General features: G+C 36.6%; 1 long non-coding RNA gene across 1 annotated transcript in view; it reads left to right on the forward strand.

Annotated features, from left to right (window-relative positions):
• The window catches only part of LOC111638188, a 22078-nt gene extending 19985 nt beyond the window's left edge, over positions 1-2093 (forward strand). Inside the window, exon 2 of the long non-coding RNA XR_002758811.1 lies at positions 2022-2093. This is a non-coding gene — a long non-coding RNA (uncharacterized LOC111638188). The remainder of the gene's footprint in view (positions 1-2021) is intronic.
• Positions 2094-9705: the final 7612 nt, after the last annotated feature.

Below are 9705 nucleotides of genomic sequence, written 5' to 3' on the forward strand. Positions count from 1 at the left end.
CCTTTATATTTTTATATCATACTTTCATATTTTCTTATTTTTCCCTATTCCCTTATTATGTATTTTATCCTACTAAATGTATCGTTATTATGTAACCATCAACTTCGCTTTTCACCTGGCTATATGTATATGGCGCCAGGATTTGTTGTACTCCAACAAGTTGTAAATAAAATAAAAATGAAAAAAAAAAAATGTGGTGTCACTCTGTAGAGACTGAATTGTAGATAGATATTACAAAGATACATTTTTCACATTATCATGCTTTATCAACACTCTACGCTGTACTTACGAGATTTGTAATGGAGGGTTAACTCTAAATGCACAGTGAGTTGTTGATTTTTTTTTAGGCATCAGAATTTTTCATCAAGCTATTCGGACTTGGTAGCTAATATTGAAAGATTGATCACGGGCCACATAAATTATAAATTCATCAGACAAACCGAATCTGGCCAGTGGGCCATATGTTGGCCATGCCTGTTCTAAGACGTTTGGCTCCAGCTCTGTTAGTTCTTTCTCTTCAATACCTTGGGTATCAACTTCCATTTCATTGGTGTAAAGTTGTTCTGTGTATTCCTTCCATCTTTCTTTGATTGCATGTTGATCATGTAATTCATGACTATCTTGGCCATTGACAGCTGCCTTGTGTTCGATAAATGGTTTTCAGGCTTTCTTCACATAAGTGAAGCATTGCCTAATGAGGCCTTTCTGAGTTGCTGCTTCCATTTTTTTGCACTGTTCTTCCCAGAATTTTCCTTTATCTTTCCTAGCTTCTTTTTGGAACTTTACATTTAATCTTTGCATTTTTTCTCGGTTACCAATGATTTTTGCCTTTCTTCGTTGTTCTGCTACTACTGTCATAGTTTCTGACATCCATTTTGCCTTCTTCTTGTATGAAATGAGTTGATGCGCTACATCATTGATATGTACTTTTATATCTTTCCATAGTTCTTCTGGTTCTGTTTCTGTGAAATTGAGTGAGTCAAATATATTTTTTATTTCTATATCATAGGCATCAGGGATCATTTCGACATCAAATTTTGGTGTTGCTGATGGTTGCTTGACATTACAAAACCTTAGTTTCACTTTGGCAATGAGCAGTTCATGATCTTTTCTGCAATCGGCACGAGGATACATTTTTGCAGACAAACAGGAACTCTTCCACTTTTGCTAGCACAGGAAGTAGTCAATCTGGTTATGATATTTTCCATTGGGAGAAGTCATGTATACAATTGCTACCTTGGTTGTTCAAACCACGTATTCATCACAGTCATCTGTTCTTGGCAGAACTGAATCAGTTGTTCACCTGACTTGTTTCATTCTCCAAGACCAAATTTTCCTACAATGCATGATTATTCCATTTCACCTACTTTTGCGTTGAAATCTCCAATGACTTAGACAACATCTTTTCTTGGTGTCTGATGCAGTGTTTCTTGGAGTTCATTGTAGAAGGCCTCAGTTACTTTTTCTTCTGAATCAGCAGTGGGTGCATAAACTTAAAGGATCATAAAATTGCAAGGTTTCCTTTTGATATGGATTGCTATGATTCTGTCGTCAATTGTTCGAAAGCTTTCTATGGTGCAACTGATCTTGTGCAGAATGAAACCTATTCTTCTTTGCCAGATGGGTATCATTTCCATAGTAGTAGATGATGTAATCATTGGAATTAAAGAATCCACTTCCAGTTCAGTGAACTTCACTGATGCCTAGAAGATCTATCTTCAACTGATTCATTTCAGTATATATATGAAATGTGTGTGTGTGTGTATATTTGTACTTTAATGTATATAAGAACTAAGTAATATATATATATATATATACATAGTTCTTTTACTAAAATGATCTGTTTTCAATACAAAACTATACTCCAAATTTCTCTCATATCCTACTTCAGGATTAGTGTTATTGATTGAATGTATTATATGAAAGATACAGCTAAGATGCTTGCTTTTAAAAAATTGTTAAATTTTAAAGTTTAAAGATATTATATGGGTATATGATGATTTTTTTTTTTCTTTTAACAGAAATTAGATGTAGATAAAGTATCAAATGTTGCTTTGAAAGAAGAAAAAGAATGGAATAAAATTCTTATTCAGGTAAACATTTTTGACTTTATAGAAAATATGACTAAAAATCTTTACTAATACAGTGGCCTCGTACTTCGAATTTAATTCATTCTGGGAGATCATTTGAAGTCTGAGTCTATTTTTCTCATTAGAAATAATGGAAAGTGAATAAATCCATTTCTAGACCCTGAACAATATCTATTTTGATAAACTTAAAAACAGCAAATATGCATAATTTAAGGTAAAAATAACACAATTAAATGCCCTAATAATAAATTAAAACATGAAAACCGTAATTAAGTATGTAAATACTATATAATAAAATGAAAATTGCATTTATTGGTTGTACACACTGTGGACTTTGGCATCTTAACATAGACATGTGATTTAATCATAACAGTTGTGAAATTTAACATTATAGATGAGATTTTATTTGTTGTTTAGAACCTTGCTTTAAACTCTTCACATTTGTTTGAATAAAAAGCATATCAGGCATATTATGCCACAAAAACAGTAAAAAAAGAAAATTCGTAATGTGTCTGGGGAAGATGCTCTCGAACTTTGAATATATCAAATGTGGTTTAAAAAGATCCATTTGGGAAATTTTGAAGTAAAGGATACAAAATGTACGAGGTGCCCAAAAGCTGCAAGAAGAAAAATTGCAGGAAGAAATTGTGATTCCTGAAACGTCAGGAGACCTGAATCTGACACCACCGAGTCTCGCAGGACTCGGAAATCGTGACGTTACGTCACACGAGCGGTAGCGGGTGAGCGATTGGATTCGGAGTAGAGGTGAGGAGAGAGACGAGGAAGTGACTCACTCGGATTCCATATTTTCTAACAAATAACAATTTTAATGAAACTAAAGAAAATACAAAGAGAGTCAATTTCGGTCATAGTTTCCCTATTCAAGAAAGGCCCATCGAGAGAGAGAGTTTACAAACAAATCGCGTGTTGATAAATACCTTGTCGATGGACTGTTCTTTCCACTAGTTACGAATCCGGTCCGTTCACTGGTGTGGAGGCACGGAAGAGTGTAGAGGCTTAACCAGGCACGATGTTTTCTCACGGGTTTTAATCCTGGGTCACGATTTTAATTCTGGAGGACGACTTTGTTGGGCGGACTTTTTGAAGACGACTCCCCTCTTGAGGGTTTTTGGTTTTTTCTTTGTAAATCCTCTTGGGTTTTTCTATTATATCTATATTCAGGTGGTTGTTGTTAAGGGTCTGGCGTCCAATATGGGCTCTCCATCGAAAGTTTCTGGTGACACATCCCTGACTAACTGGATCCGACTCAACAAGGAACAAACTCCGTGGGAAATAATTTTTATGGCTTTTAGCGTAACTCGATAAAACGCTCGAATTTAACCTATTAAAGTTTCCAATAATTACAATTTAAAATAACACTTTACAGTAGAGCCTCGATTATCCGACCCAATTGGGGACTGGGGTTGGTCGGATAATTGAAAAGTCGGATAACCGAAAAGTATGAAAAAATCCATTACAGTAGAGTCTCGATTATCCGACCCAATTGGGGACTGGGGTTGGTCGGATAATTGAAAAGTCGGATAACCGAAAAGTATGAAAAAATCCATTATTAGTGTAGTATATTATTATATCCCATGTAATTAGTATATTAGTATATCGCTATTAACCTACTTCGCGTTGAATTTTCATCGANCAAACTCATGAGATCGACAGGGCTTTCTCCACTCTCCGCAATAAGAAATCCCCGGGCCATGACGACATCACCTCAGAGATGGCTAAGACCCTCTGGAACCTCATCCCCACTAAGCTGACAAACCTCTATAATGCTTGTCTCTGCCATGGTGTTTTTCCCCAAACATGGAAAAAGGCCAGAATTGTCCCTGTCCCCAAACCTGGACGCACTAATGAAAGCAGACCGATTTCCCTCCTGCCGGTTCTTGGCAAGGTCCTGGAACGGCTTCTTAACAATAGGCTTGTTTGGTATCTGGAAAACAACTCCATACTGCACAACTCGCAATTCGGCTTCCGTCCACAGAAATCCTCTTCTGATGCCATCCATAGGGTTATTGACAACATTGACCACCTCCTCCAAAATAACAAATATGTCTTGGCCATCAGTCTTGACATCGCTAAAGCGTTTGACAGTGCCTGGTGGCCGCTTCTTCTCCATCAACTTCGTAAGATTAAGTGCCCAGCTAACCTTTACTATCTCATACGGGACTACCTTAGGGACAGAACCGCCTTTCTACAATGTGGAGGTCACACTATCCACCGCTCTGTTGTCCGTGGCTGCCCTCAGGGCTCGGTCTGTGGACCAACACTCTGGAACATTTACTTCAACGATTTTCTCCAGCAAGACTTTGGGCACCATGATATAGTGGCCTACGCCGATGATGTTTTTCTGCTCCTTGGGAGCCGCTCTCGTGCAGCCATTGAAAAAGACGGCAACGCCATACTTGATAAGATCTTAAACTGGGGAAGAAACCACAAGCTCGTTTTTAACGCACAAAAAACTAAATGTGTCGTTTTTAATAGACCTGGCCAGCAGAATCTTTACCTTAGAGTCCCCACCATTAAAATGGGGGGACAAACCATTGCCGTTGAAAAGACCATCAAGTACCTGGGCATTGTACTCGACCACAGGCTGCTGTGGAATGCTCACGTTGAATACATCACCGAGCGCACAGGACACATCTTCAACACCTTTGCTGGCATTGCTCGTAGACGCTGGGGCCTGGCCTCTGAGGCCATGGATGCCATTTACAACCAAATCTTTGTCCCCATAATTACCTATGCCTGTGGCAGCTGGGGATGGTCTACCTGCAGGGTTCACATTAAAAGAAAACTCATCGCCGCACAACGCAAAGCCCTCTTGCACATTACGAGGGCCTATAGAACGACACCCAACTCCTCTCTTCAAGTCCTGGCAAGAAAAATGCCCATTGACAAACATATCTCCCTACAAACTAAAGTTTGGCATCTTAAATGGGGCAGCACTATCCATACAGCTACACAGGAAATTAACCATCACGACCTCGAGTGCGCCATCCACTTCTCTCGTTCCAATCACCCTGCTATCCCTAATAAATTAAACTTCTTCCAGCCTGAGCATACCGATTTAACAGTCTATACTGATGGGTCTAAATGTAACAATAATGTTGGTAGCGGTTTTGTCGCCTACCTAAACAACACCGAAATTGCGTCTGAGCGGTACAGACTTGGTGCAGACTGTACCGTCTTTCAGGCGGAAATGTACGCGATAAGCATGGCCGTGGCTTGGACTGCCTCGAACTATGATTCCCAGACTGTTACTATCATCACCGACAGCGAGTCCTCTATTGCAGCCTTAAAAAACCATTGTGACCACCCCATCTCCACCAGCATCCATAGTGACATCAACAAATCCAGCAACATTTACTCCATCTACTGGACTCGTGCCCACCAGGGCACTCTCGGTAACGAGAGGGCCGATGAACTCGCAAAGAGCGCCTGTGAAGACAACAACCTTCCAATTGTCTACAGCAAGATCAATATTAAAACTATAAAAAACATCATTCGCAACGACCTCCTCGATCTTTGGCAGGAGGACTGGGACAGACAAAATCATCCCATCACCCATCAACTCATTCCTAACATCAAGACCTTCCTTGCTATCCCCTGGTATAGACCGACCCAACGTACCAGCCAATTTCTTACCAATCACGGACGCTTCTATTCCTACCTGGCTAGATTTGTTAACTCTCCAACCTTCAGCTGTTCCCTTTGCGATGTCGAAGACGGCTGCCTTCACTATCTACTCACCTGCCCAATGCTTGAGCTTGAGAGACACCTTCTTCGCACCTCCATGGAGACACATGGTTATCACTGGCCTGAAAACCTCCACGGAATTATGAACAATAGTGACACCTATGCTGCACTACTTCACCTCATTGACATGTACTTTAAAAGGACTACTGTTGCTGCTTTCAACTGAAACCTCACTTACTGTGTTCTGTGCCTTTATTGCACATCATCCTGATATTATGTATTTTTATAACTGTATCACTAACCTCAGCATCTCATATCACTTATTTTCGCATCACTGTAATGATATGTAATTATCTATATGTATATTTTGTACAAATTATATGTATGTATAATTCTTCTTACTGCTATGTACCCATTAATTTTATTGTCTCATATTTCATACCTTTATATTTTTATATCTTTATACTTTTATATTTTCCCATTTTTCCCTATTTCTTTATTATGTATTTTATCCTACTAAATGTATCGTTATTATGTAACCATCAACTCCGCTTTTCACCTGGCTATACGTATATGGCGCCAGGATTTGTTGTACTCCAACAAGTTGTAAATAAAATAAATGTAATGTAATGTAAATTCTGTTGCGGCCACTCCTGTCACAAGCAACATCACTCTAAAAATAGGCGGCTGTGTGCGGATATCAATGGCAGTACACGTAATGGCCGCCGCGATACCACATGTTCCTTGCCCGGGCGCCTCGTCATAGAGGCCCGTAATGATGGCGCTACCTGTTTCCGGATGGAGGACAACAATGTGTTTGATCGTGTGTGTGCTTGTCGTCAGACTGGGCGGTTCTCTCGGCTAGTGGTCTGCCGAAGGCGTCCCGACCCTGGCGCCGTGTGTGCAATTTCTCTCTTGTCCACGGTTTCAACGCCCTTTCACAGTATTATCAGATGGCCTAGATGGCGGGTGATTCGGCGAGATGACCATTTGGCTTCTCTCAACACGATGATCTTTCCCGTTTTAAACTGAATTGATTGTTCGTATGTTGTTCCATTCCGACGTAAATGCCTCTCTAGTGATACAGCGTTCATCTGTAAGTAGTAGTACGAGATCTCTACGGACGAGATGCCTTTAAGCGCTTTTTATAGGCCAAGAGAGATGCAATTTATCTCCCACTGCTGGAATTACTCAATGTGCCATTACGCTACAATTCTAATCATAACAATATCTGCTTGATAAGTATCAGTGTAGCAACTTTTGCAGCAATACGACAATTCTTTCTTGGTGTACTAATGTTTGTGGCAAGGAGTGTAATTGTAGTATTGTACTCGGAAGAACGTTTTCTTTAAGATTTAATAACATTTTTCCCAGGAATGATTTATAAAATTTGATTTAAATTTTTAGCGACATAGTCATGCAATTTCAAAAAGCAGAGTTATTAAAAAAACACAATTTTAAATATTACAGGAAGCATTAAACTTGTTGCTAAGTGTTTAAACACAAACGTTTTTTATGTAACGAATGAATCGATCGAAAATCATGTGTTCACCCCAAAAATTTTGGCAATTTTTTTACTATGTCAAACATACAAATTAAGAGCACTATAATTTAAAAAACGAAAATTATTACCACAAAGCTTTAGTATAAATAGATAAATTATACATGTATATAAAAAAGAAAAGTTTTAATTGTTACAAAATTATATAATTTTTTCCACGGTATTATCAAAATCATTGTAACTATGTCATACTGAGAATATTTCATAGTTACAAATAACAGCATTGGCCTGTCAACCTGGGAGTGAAATTATTGAATAATCCAGACATTATTGAATAGAAAATAATAACGAACACAGTATTTCCGTATTAATATTACATTTATACAGGGTGATTAAAAAATCACAAAAATTAAAAAAAATTAATAACTGACAAACTATTGATATTTACAGTAAGATGATGCGCTTTTCACAGAAATGCTTAGAAAGAAGCAGGATATTTTTAGGTGTAATAAAAATTTTAGTACGAAAATAGTTAAATTTCTTGCCATAGATGGCACTTGATAAGATTACATAATTTCTGTAGTTGTTACTGGTGCTTACCCAAAGACTATTTTAATTTTTTTTCTTAATTTAACAAATTACAAATGCTTTCAGTTTCCTACTGCACCATCTATGGCAAAAATGTAACTATTTATGTACTAAAATTTTTATTTCACATAAAGTAATCTTGCTTTTCTTTAAACATTTCTGTGAAAACTGCGTCATCTTACTGTAAATAGTTTGTGACTTATTAATTATTTAAAATTTCTGTGACTGTTGAATCACCCTGTATTTTGACATGTTGCTCTAATTATGTATAATAGTTAATAGGACAATATGCTTACATTGTCTAAACTCAATGCAATTGCATTGTGCAGAGTTTAAATGCCAGCAATTTTTTTTAATATTAGTGTGATATGAAAAATGTATTTATCACATTCTTTGTGAGTTGAAAAGTTACGAAAGTATTAACGTTTTTGATTATTTTACGAAAAACAGACTTTAAAAAAATGGTCTGTAGCACTTCAGAAATGCTATGTGTGCATTTAAAAATTACGTTATTTTATTTATTTATTTAAGCATACTAGATGCATTTTATGATGAAGGAAGAAATAATTACAAAGTTTTGCAATTACAAGGCTTTGGCTATTATGTAGAATCAACATAAAATTAGAAGAAAATATAAAAATAAAATAACATAATTGAATTAAATTTAAATCAAATTTGAGGGTATCTGTAAATTTGAGGGTATTCTAGAAATAAAAACAACAGCAATGAAAATTATATTATTTCTCACCTATAAAAAACAAAATATTAGTAACGAAGCCACCAATTGAAAGATTCTCCCAAAATTTATCAGCAGTTGAACCGAATTTAAAGCAGAGGAATCACGCTTTGTAAGACAAAATATTAACAGACTATCTAAAAAAATACTTAAAATTAAAAACAGGGATCAAAAAGAGCTTTTAAAAAAGACCTGAAAAAAACTGTATAACCAAAATTTTATTCGTAAATATGTTAAACGTAAGCAATTAGCCAAAATATGCAAAGCATCTGAAATCTCTTCTTCCACACAAACACTATACGATTTCTTGAATAATTATTTAGGAAATTGAATGAACACCTGTCCTTTTTTTAAAAAAAAAGAAAAAATTAAGAGGCCCATAATGATTACATAATAGCGAGGTTGAAGCCGAAGTTTTAAACGCGAAAACGTGTACGTCCGACGTTCAGCGCCGCTTTCCTGTAATCCAAGAAGTTTGACAATAGCATTTGAATAATCAGTGGAATCATGCTCGACATTTCAAACGCCATTGTCAAACTTGTAGGCTTATAGGAAAGCGACGCTGAACGTCCGACCTACACGCTTTCCCGTTTAAATCTTCGGTCTCAACCTCGCTAATGACTTATCAAAAAGTAAAATTTAGTTTATTATAACAACTACTATACACACTTTTATTTATATTTTTATTAATACCGCATAAAAAGTTACCGAAAATGTTAGTAAAGAAGAGAGGCCAATGTATCAACTCTATATTTCCACTTATAAAATTAATGCCTGTTCTCTACAAATACTAATAAGAGAACGAGTCCAGTCTATACAATCATTGCCAAGTAAAAATTATAAACATACCATACATAAACGAGTGTCATCAAGGTTATAAGTCCTAATAAGCCAATTCCCCAACCTTCTACACATTCAAAGTTTTAAAGGAGTTAAAGAACATTTTATCATAATTAAATAGCTTAGTGTGCAACAAGGTTTACAAAATACGATTCTATTATAATTTACTTGTATTTCATTATCAATTATTAAATGAAAACGCCAGATTTTTGCCCTCTTTGTGTATAACAAAGAGGGCAAAA

This window comes from Centruroides sculpturatus, unplaced genomic scaffold (assembly GCF_000671375.1).
Source record: "Centruroides sculpturatus isolate CEXI.00-Female unplaced genomic scaffold, Cexi_2.0 scaffold767, whole genome shotgun sequence".
In the NCBI taxonomy this organism is placed as follows: Eukaryota; Metazoa; Arthropoda; class Arachnida; order Scorpiones; family Buthidae; genus Centruroides; species Centruroides sculpturatus.